The sequence below is a fragment of the Canis lupus genome, chromosome X (genome assembly GCF_048164855.1).
Source record: "Canis lupus baileyi chromosome X, mCanLup2.hap1, whole genome shotgun sequence".
NCBI lineage: Eukaryota > Metazoa > Chordata > Mammalia > Carnivora > Canidae > Canis > Canis lupus.
Window position 1 is genome coordinate 48,925,021 of NC_132876.1, and position 10,476 is coordinate 48,935,496.

Consider the following 10,476-nt stretch of genomic DNA (forward strand, 5'->3'; position numbering starts at 1 on the left):
TTTTTGGAAAGGCTTGGGCATTTCAAGTAAAGTTCCAAGTTTCATTGTCAAAAAATCCTGTTGGGATTCTACTATAATTACATTGAATTTATAGATTAACTTGGGGAATAATTAAAATCTAGTAATAAATTATTTTTATCCAGGGTCATGTAGTATTTTTATTTATTTATTTATATTATTTTTTCTTTTTTTAGAGAAATTGCATATGAGTATGGTGGGTGTGCAGAAAGAGCAGGAAAGAGAGAATCCCAAACAGGCTCCACACTCAGGAAAGAGCCCCACAGGGGCTTAATCTCAAGACTCTGAGAATCATGACCTGAGCCCAAATCAAGAGTTGGACACTTAACTGACTAAGCCACCCAGGCACCCCATATTTTTTAATTTTATTTATATATTTTGTGCACTTCAGTAAAATTGTAGTTTGCTTCATGTAGATTTTACATATTTCTTATTTGCTGTATTCTCAAATATTTCATAGTTTTTGTTAACATTGTGAATGGTGCCTTTTTGCATATGATATTCTTTTTTGTTCTTAAGGGAAAAAAATTCCATTTTTTAAAAGATTTTATTTATTTATCCATGAGAGACACTGAGAGAGAGGCAGAGACATAGGCAGAAGGAGAAGCAGGCTCCATACAGGGACCCTGTTGTGGGACTCAATCCCGGGACTCTGGGATCACACCCCAAGCCAAAGGCACACGCTCAACCAGTGAGCCACCCAGGTGTCCCAAAATTTCAGTTTTTATAAAGATCACCCATCCTAATTATAACTAAGTGACTCGGTGCAGTAAAATACAAAGAAAGGTGAACTATCACGCAGATTCCAACACCATGAAATAACCATTAAACTTATAAAGAACAATCAAACTTCCTGGAAGATTATATGTTCCTTAGGTCTGAACATTTCATTTTTAAGAATATATTCTTGAGGCACCTGGATGGTTCAGTCAATTAAGGGTCCAACTCCTGATTTCAGCTCAAGTCATGATCTCAGGGTCCTGAGATGGAGCCTCACCTTGGACTCTGAACTCAGCACAGTCGGCTTGCAATTCTATCCCTCTCTTTCTGCCCCTCCTCTCACTTGCACTCTCTCTCTCAAATAAAATAAGTAAATCTTAAAAAAGAATACATTCTAAATATCTGTGTACATATTTTATATCTCCTTATTTCCATTAATTTATTCTTTCTCATCTCTAGTCAAGGTAATTATTTCAAGCTCTTCTTCTGTCTATAATTCAATTTGTAGCCACATTTTTTCAGTTCAGCTGTTTATAATTTATTACTTCTATGATAATGTTTTTTCAGCCTAATTGGTTCCTTAGTTTGCAATCTCCCTTTTTATCTAATTCTGCTGTCTTCTCATCTTTGAGGTTTGGGTTTTTTTTTATTACGTCTATATTCTTAAGTTGTTCTATAGCTTAAAGTACTTGTTGGAAATTTCCTTCTGTACTTTAGGGTATTTTTTTCTCCTTTTTCTTTACTTGCCTGTGACTTTCTGAAGTTTCTGTAATTAGGATGTGACCCTTTCTTTCTTTGGTTGCTGTTGATGACTCCCATTCCATCCCCTACTGATTTTTTACCTTTTTTGTTTTGCATTTTTTCAAGTATTGTGTAAGATTCTGTGAGGCAATGTCTTTCCTCTATTCTAATACAAAAGTTTCTCCTCATAGTCTAGCTGTTCATCACTGATGCAAGATGAGGCTACAATTTTTGTATGTCGCTCTTATACCAAGCCACCCTAATGAATCTCTATTATTAGTTCTAAAAGTTTGTCAGTTGCTTCTCTCTGATTTTTTAAAATTTTACATTTCTTCCTTCTTTTCTGCTGTTATTTTTTAAAGGATTTTATTTATTTATTCATGAAAGACACAGAGAGAGGGGCAGAGACACAGGCAGAGGGAGAAGCAGGCTCTAAAAAGGGACTCGATCCGTGGACTCCAGGATCACACCCTGGGCCGAAGGCAGGTGCTAAACCGCTGAGCCACCCAGGGATTCCTGCTTCTTTCTGATTTTTTAAAGAGCCAATTGTATTGTCTATAAATGACAATTTAGTATTTTTCCTTTCTAATACTTTATATCACTCATTTCCTTTTTTTAGTTTATGCACAGAACAAGAACTTAAGAACAATACTGAATAGCAAACATGATAACAGGGGCGCCTGGGTGGCTCAGTGTTTGAGCATCTGCCTTCACCTCAGGTGGTGATCCCAGGATCCTAGGATCAAGTCCACTTCAGGCTCCCTGCAGAAAGCCTGCTTCTCCTTCTGCCTATGTCTCTGCCTCTCTCTCTGTATCTCTCATGAAAAATTAAATAAAATCTTTAAAAAATATTTTTTTAAAATAAACATGATAACAGACATCCTTATAGTCAGTCGAGCTCCTAACTATAATGAGAATGCTTAGTCTTTTACCTTTAAATACAATGTTTCTGTACATCTCTGGTACAAACCCTTTCCCAAATTAAGCAAACATCATCTATTCCTAAAATATTAAGAGTTGTTATCATCAATCGATGTTTAATTTCAACAAATGATCTTATGGTACCCATTGGGATAATCATATTTTACTATTTTAATATCACTTTACTATTTGGTATTTTTACATGATTTTAAAATTACTACAGTAGACTGTAATAAAACTGTTCAAATAATAAATTGCACTTCAATTTTTGGGGTAAATCTCACATAGTAGCAACTATTTTTTAACACACTGCTGGATTTCAATTTACAAATATTTTATTTTCTATTTTTGGTACATGTTTTTAATGAGATCGGTTTACAGTTTTCTTTTTTGTGCACCATCCTTTTCCAGTTTTTGCTACTAAGATTATACTAGCCTTGTAAAACGGATTGGAAAGTTGTCCATGTTCTGGAAGTAGTTTATATAACCAGAAAATTTTCTACTCCTTGAAGGTTGGAAGAATTTTGCTAGAAAACAGTCTGAGGATGATAATTCTATTTTTTTCCTTTTTGTTTGTTTTTAAGGTAGTAGATCTTTAATTATTATTTTTTAAAGATTTTTTTTATATTTTATTTTTTTTTTTTTAATATTTTATTGGTGTTCAATTTACTAACATACAGAATAACCCCCAGTGCCCGTCACCCATTCACTCCCACCCCCCGCCCTCCTCCCCTTCTACCACCCCTAGTTCGTTTCCCAGAGTTAGCAGTCTTTACGTTCTGTCTCCCTTTCTGATATTTCCCACACATTTCTTCTCCCTTCCCTTATATTCCCTTTCACTATTATTTATATTCCCCAAATGAATGAGAACATATAATGTTTGTCCTTCTCCGACTGACTTACTTCACTCATTTTATTTATTCATTCATGAGAGACACACAAAGAGAGGCAGAGATGTAGGCAGAGAGAAAAGCAGACTCCCTGAGGGGAGCCCAATGCAGGACTCGATCCCAGGACCCCAGGATCACCACCTGAGCCAAAGGCAGATGCTCAACCACTGAGCCACCCAGGCGCCCCTTTAATTATTTTTTAAACATTTTAATTGGTTGTTGGTCTATTAACTTTTTTTATTTCTTGAACCAATGTTGATAATTTATGTTTTCTTAAAATATCCATTTTGTCTGAAATTTTAAATTCAATGGTAAAGATTATGACATTTTCTTATATTTTTTCCAAATATCTCCTATATTTGCAACTATGATTCCTAATATTTCTTTTCCCTTCTTAAACAGATTTGCCAGATTAGTTTCTCTAAGAACAAGATCAGATTTTATTAACCAATTGTACTGTGCTTTTTGTTTTGTTTCTTATCTTGTTTTCAATGTTTATCTTTATTTTTCCTCCTTCTATTTTTTTGTTTTTTGGATTCAGCTTATTGTCCCTTTTCTATATTCTTTTTTTAAATATTTTATTTATTTATTCATGAGAGACACGGAAAGAGAGGCAGAGACACAGGCAGAGGGAGGAGAAGCAGGCTCCATGCAAGGATCCTGTTGTGGGACTCGATCCCGGGAATCCAGTATCAGGCCCTGAGCCAAAGGCAGACGCTCAATCATTGAGCCACCCAGGCATCCCTCCCTTTTCTAAATTCTTGAGCACTTTGTTCATTTATCTTAAATCTTTCTTGTTTTCAAATATGTATTTGAATCTATAAATTACCCTCTTAATATTGCTCTATCCACATCCCACAGGTATTGCAACTGGTGTTCTCATTTTCATTCTGCTCTACATAATATGAAGTGTTAATTTTTTATTTCCTCTTGAACCCAAGAGCCACTTAGAAAAGTTATTTTTCATTTTGTGTTGGGTGAGAATTTTTTTTATTCATGTTCAATTTTATTCATCACATCATGCCATCTCCTCTTCCAAGCTTTCCCTAATCACGCTTCTATAATAACATCATCCAGTTGGATTTCCAGTAAAGGATTTATCACCTTTTCCTATGTTTAGGTATTATTTGATTCCTTTCGTTAAGATATAAACTCTTTGGAAACAAGAACATTGTCTTTTATTCACCACATTTTCAGTACCTAAAATGGGGCCTAGAATACAACAGACACTCAGTAAGTATATGCTGAATAAATAAGTTATGGTCAATAAATATGAACCCTATGGTTATTATTTCTAATTTTTTAAAAGAAATTGGTGGGTTTTAACTGTTCATTGAGGATGTTCTAACACATGGACAAATTTTGTGAATTATGTGCACTTGAGAAGAATGTTATTTTCTAATATGTGCAAAGTTGTTTATATCTGAAAGATTAGTTAAAGCTTATTGATTGTGTAATCCAAACCCTTTATATTCTTGCTAATCTGTGGATTACTGAAAGAGGTATGGTAAGCATTTCATTATAGCTGTAGATGTAGCAATTTTTCCTTCTATTTAAATAATATTTTGCATTACATATTTTGAAGCTATATGGCTATTTACACAAAAGATTATAACTGCTATGTTTTCTAGGTAATATAAACATACTTGTTAGTATTAAATATCCCACTTTGATCTTTTTAGTCCTTTATCTCTGAGGTTTTGCTCTACCTTAGGTTATGTTACATTTGTTTTCTTTTTATTTGTTTTTGCCACATTTATCTTTTTATTTAATACAATATAGAAATGGATTTTTATTTTTCTGTTCAACACAATCTGAGAGGCTCTATTTTTAAGTGAGTTTAATTGATTAATGATGATGTATTTGAATTCACTTCTGTTGCCTCTTTTTACATTCTCTATTCATCACATTTGTTGCTCTTCCCCATACTACTTTTTGTTGAGTCCATTTATTTTATCTATAGTGATCTGGAGGTTATCACATTCTATTTTTATTCACCCTTTTTGTCAGCCATGAAAACTTTTTCTTTTGCAGATTATTTTATTAGAGATACTTTTAAACTTTTATTTTAAATTTTTTATTTATTTTATTTATAATTTTCAATTTTATACTAATAGAAAATCTAGCACATATCAGTTTTAGATCAGGGTTTCTTTTTTTGTTGTTATATAAAATTAGCTTCATTTTTTTTGGAAAAGTAATGTGTTTATTGTGGAAATTTAAAACATATAGATACACAAAAGAAAAGAATAAAAATCACTCTTGAGGCCATCATTGTTAGCATCTTTGTATTAGCCTCTCAGAGTTTTCTTTTTTTAATTTATTTTTGTTTATTTCTTTAGTAGTAGGAAATCCAGCACATATCAGTTTTTAGACCAATTTCTTAACCAAGGACAATTTTACACACCGGGGACATTTGGCAATGTCTAGAGACATGGCCAAACTCATAAGGTTTCTAGAATAAAACATAGGGGAATATCTTCATGACCTTGAGGTAGGTGATCCAGGTAGGTATCCTGGACAGGATACAAAAATATTAATCATAAAAGAGAAAATCAGGGCAGCCTGGGTGGCTCAGGGGTTTAGCGCCTCCTTCAGCCCAGGGCGTGATCCTGGAGACCTGGGATCAGGTCCCATGTCCGGCTTCCTGCATGGGGCCTGTTTCTCCCTCTGCCTGTGTCTCTGCCTCTGTGTGTGTGTGTGTCTCTCATGAATAAATAAATAAAGTTTTAAAAAATAAAATAAAAGAGAAAATCAGACTCTACCAAAATTTAAATTTTCTGTTCATTTATAGACATTATTAACAAATTGAATAGGCATGCCATACATAGACTTAGAAAAAATATATATGCAGTACATATATCTGACAAAGGACTTGTATCCTGCATATTTAAAGGCATACAAATCAACAATCAAAACAAAACAAAAGAAAATCCAATGTAAAATGAGGCACAAATTTGAATGGACACTTCACAAAGGAAGATGTCCAATCCTGAACATCTTTAGTAATCAGAGAAATGAAAATTGAAATCTCAATGTGAGACCACCACACACTCACTAGAATGGCTAAAACCAAAGGCTAACAACACCAAGTGTTGGTGAGGATGGAGAAACCAGAACTCTAGCATATTGCCATTAGGGACGTAAAATGGTGCAACCTCTCTGGAGAACTTTTTCACAGCTTCTTATAAAGTTTAACATTAACTTACCATGTGACCCAGTGAAATACCCAGTTTCATTTCGGGTTTTCTTATTCATTAAGATTTTATTTATTTATTTATTTATTTATTTATTTATTTATTTATTTGAGACTGAGAGCATGCATGAGCAAGCATGGGCTGTGGAGAGGGGCAGAGGAAGAGGGAGAAGCAGGTTCTCTACCCCAGCAGGAAGCTGAATTGGGGTTCGATCCCAGGACCCTGGGATCACGACCTGAGCCAAAGGGAGACGCCTAACCGACTAAGCCACCCATGTGCCTTCATTTCTGGGTATTTCATCAAGAAAATGAAACCAAGGGCACCTGGGTGGCCCAGTGGTTCCGCATCAGGCTCCCCTCCGCTTATGTCTCTGTCTCTTTCTCTGTGTCTCTCATGAATAAATAAATAAAATCTTTAAAAAAATAAAAATGAAAACATATGCCTACTCAAAAACTTATACATAAATATTTATATCAGCTTAATTCATAATCACCCTAAACAGGAAAACAACAGGAGAAAGGATAAAAAATTGTTAGACATGCATACACTAAAATACTACTCAGCAATAACAAGTAATAAAATAGTAATATGTGCAACAACATGGATAAATCTCAAAAGTGGTATGCTGAATGAAAGAAGACACAAATGAGTATTATACAATTCTATTTAAAATGAAACCTAAGAACAAAAATAATCTGTGATGATAAAGATCAGAAAGTGGTTGTCTGGAAAATAGAGGAGAATTAACTGGAAAGATGTATAAGTTACCTTTCTGGAATGATGGAAATGTTCTATATCTTATATTGTGTGGTGTTTACATGGTTATATGAAATTGTTAAAACTCTTCAAAATAAACATTTAAGATGTGTAATATACTACATGTATATTATATTTCAATATATCCCAATTTCCTCCCCAGAGTTGTTTTATTAGTTTGGGTATAACACACCAAATGTTTTTCTATGAATTTCATACACATGCACATACCTATGGAAATATTGTTACAGGGCTTCATACTGTACTTATGGTTCAAAACTCAATGGTTTTCACTCAACATATCTTGGAGCGCTTCCCATGTCAGTAAATGTAGATTTTTTTAACTCTTAGATTGTATCCCATAGTGTGGCTATAATATGGTTTATCTAGCCATTCCTTTACTGATAGACATTTAGCTTTTCTTTGATTTTTAACGATAACAAACGTTACAGAAATTATCTTTGAAAATTTTGCCGATCAGAAAACTGAGAAGCGATATGCCAATGTTGTAGACTACATTTTTCTTTTTTTAAGATTTCATTTATATATTCATGAGAGACCCAGAGAGAGAGGCAGAGACCCAGGCAGAGGGAGAAGCAGGCTCCTTGTGGGGAGCCCAATGCAGGACTCGATCCCAGGACCCCAGGATCACACCCTGAGCCAAAGGCAGACACTCAACTGCTAAGCCACCCAGGTGTCCCTAGACTACATTTTTCTATTAAGCTGTGAGATTCCACATCAATTCACATATTTATTGGTCATTTTTAGTTTCAGAAATTGCCTGCTCACATCTTTTTCATATTTCCCTTTTTATCTTTATCTTATTCTTTTTTCAGAAGAGCTGCATTTAGTATGGATAGCACTTATTTCTCTGTTTTGTATGTTGCAAATATTTTCTTCCAGCCTGTAGCTTGTCTTGATATTATGTTGTTTTTCCATATACTGAAATTTCTCAATATTGATGTAATCAAATGCATCTTTTCTTTTTTTAAAGATTCCATTTAATTATTCATGAGAGACATACAGAGAGAGAGAGACATAGGCAGAGGGAGAAGCAGGCTTCCTGCGGGGGAGCCTGATGCAGGACTGGATCCCAGGACCCCAGGATCACGACCTGAGCCAAAGGCAGACACTCAACCACTGAGGCACCCAGGTGTCACCAAAAGCATCTTTTCGTTGATGGATTTGTTTTCTTCCCCAACTGAAGCCCATGAAGAATACTCTTATCTATTGTTATGATACTATAATAAATTTTAAATATCAATTAGGAATTTAACAAGTGACATGAGATAGTCTCTCGTGTCATTTTTTTCCAAATAGATATCCAGCTTCCCAAAAGTAGGTATTGAAGAGTTTATCCTTTCTCCCACTGATATTTTTATCAAAATATAGTCTACATACAGTGTTACATTAGTTTCAGATGTACAACATAGTGATTCAACAAGTCTGTATTTTATGCTATGCTCAATACACGTGTAGCTACCATCTATTGCCATACAACACTATTACAATATCAGTGGCTATATTCCCTATGCTGTACCTTTCATCCCTGTGACTTATTCATTCCAAAACATACAGGAAGCCTGTATATTCTACACCCTTCACCCACTTTGCCCATCTCCCCACCGCCTCCCATCTGGCAACCATCAGTTTGTTCTCTACATTTATGGGTCTGTTTCTGCTTTGCCTTTGTTTGTTTATTCATTTCTTTCGTTTTTTAGATTCTACATATAAGTGAAATCATGTATTTGTCAACTTCCAGTGACTTGAAGTATAACCTTTACCGTATACTTAATCCCCACAAATATTTGGGTCTCTATGAAAATATATGTAGGTTAAACACAAAAGTCATCTTATACATACTTTTCTGTACTATGTTTTTCTTCGAATTAATTTATAAATTTAGCACTATGCAAACTAATTCTTTTTTTAAAGAATTTTGAGAGTTTTTTAAAAAGATTTTATTTATTCATTCATGAGAGACCCAGAGAGAGAGGCAGAGACACAGGCAGAGGGAGAAGCAGGCTCCTTGCAAGGAGCCCAGTGCGGGGACTCAATCCCAGGACCCCGGGATCATGCCCGGAGTCAAGGGCAGACGTTCAACCGCTGAGCCACCCAGGCATCCCAAAACTAATTCTTTTTTTAAATGACACTCAAACAACAGTTTGAACTGGAAGGAAATTTTTCATATTTTCTAAAATTATTAGATTGAACAGAACTAAGACTGAGCAAAACTAAGGCAGAAAAGCTTTAGGAGCAATCTGTTTCATTAAAGGAAAAGAATTGAGCATTTGCCTCTCTAGTAGGAACCATATTTCAAGTAACAAAACAGCCCACTTCCTTATAGATTAGAAGAATGTTAGCTAATAAGCAGAGACGAATGTTAGAATTCAAGAATTATCATTTTGTGATTCCCAATGAAATAATTGATTCAGGCAAGGATCATCTATAGATGTTTAAATCATCAGATGCTAGTCATGAGGGGAAAAGTATAACTTTACAAAAGAGGAATTATGTCATCACCAGCTTAACCCAATTTAATTTGTTTGATTGGGTTTTTCCTTAGCTTTTTTAAGTAGATGCTTTGATGGTTTATTTCCAACCTTTCTTAGTTTCATGGGTTTATTTTGGTCAGGTTGATTACAGGAAAATTCAGTTTTTTATATGTAAAGTTTTGTGAGTTTTGACAAATGTGTGCATTCATGTAACTACCACCACAATCAAGATACAGAATATTTTCATCATCCCAAAAATGTTTCTTCGTGCCCTTCATAATCAATCCTCTAGCCTCAACCTCAGCCTCTAGAAACTACTTCTTTGATTTCTATTCCTCTAGTTTTGCTTTTTTCAGAATGCCATATAAATGGAATCAGACTTTTAGTTTCTGAGTTTCATTTAACATAGTGCTTTTGAGCTTGTCCATGTTATTACTTGTATTAATAACTTGATCCTTTCTGCTACTGAACAGTATTCCACCGTATGTATGTAGCATGATTTGTTTATCCATTTGCCAGTTTATGGACATTTGGGTTGTTTCCAGGTTGAGCCATTAACCAATGAAGCTGCTATAAATATTTTCATACAAGTCTTTGTGTGAAGCTATGTTTTTACTTCTTGGGTAAATACTTAGGAGTGGGATTGTTGGGTCATATGGTAAGGATACGTTTAACTCAATAAAAACTATTTTCCAAAATAATTGCACTATTTTACATTCCCACCAGAATTATATGAAA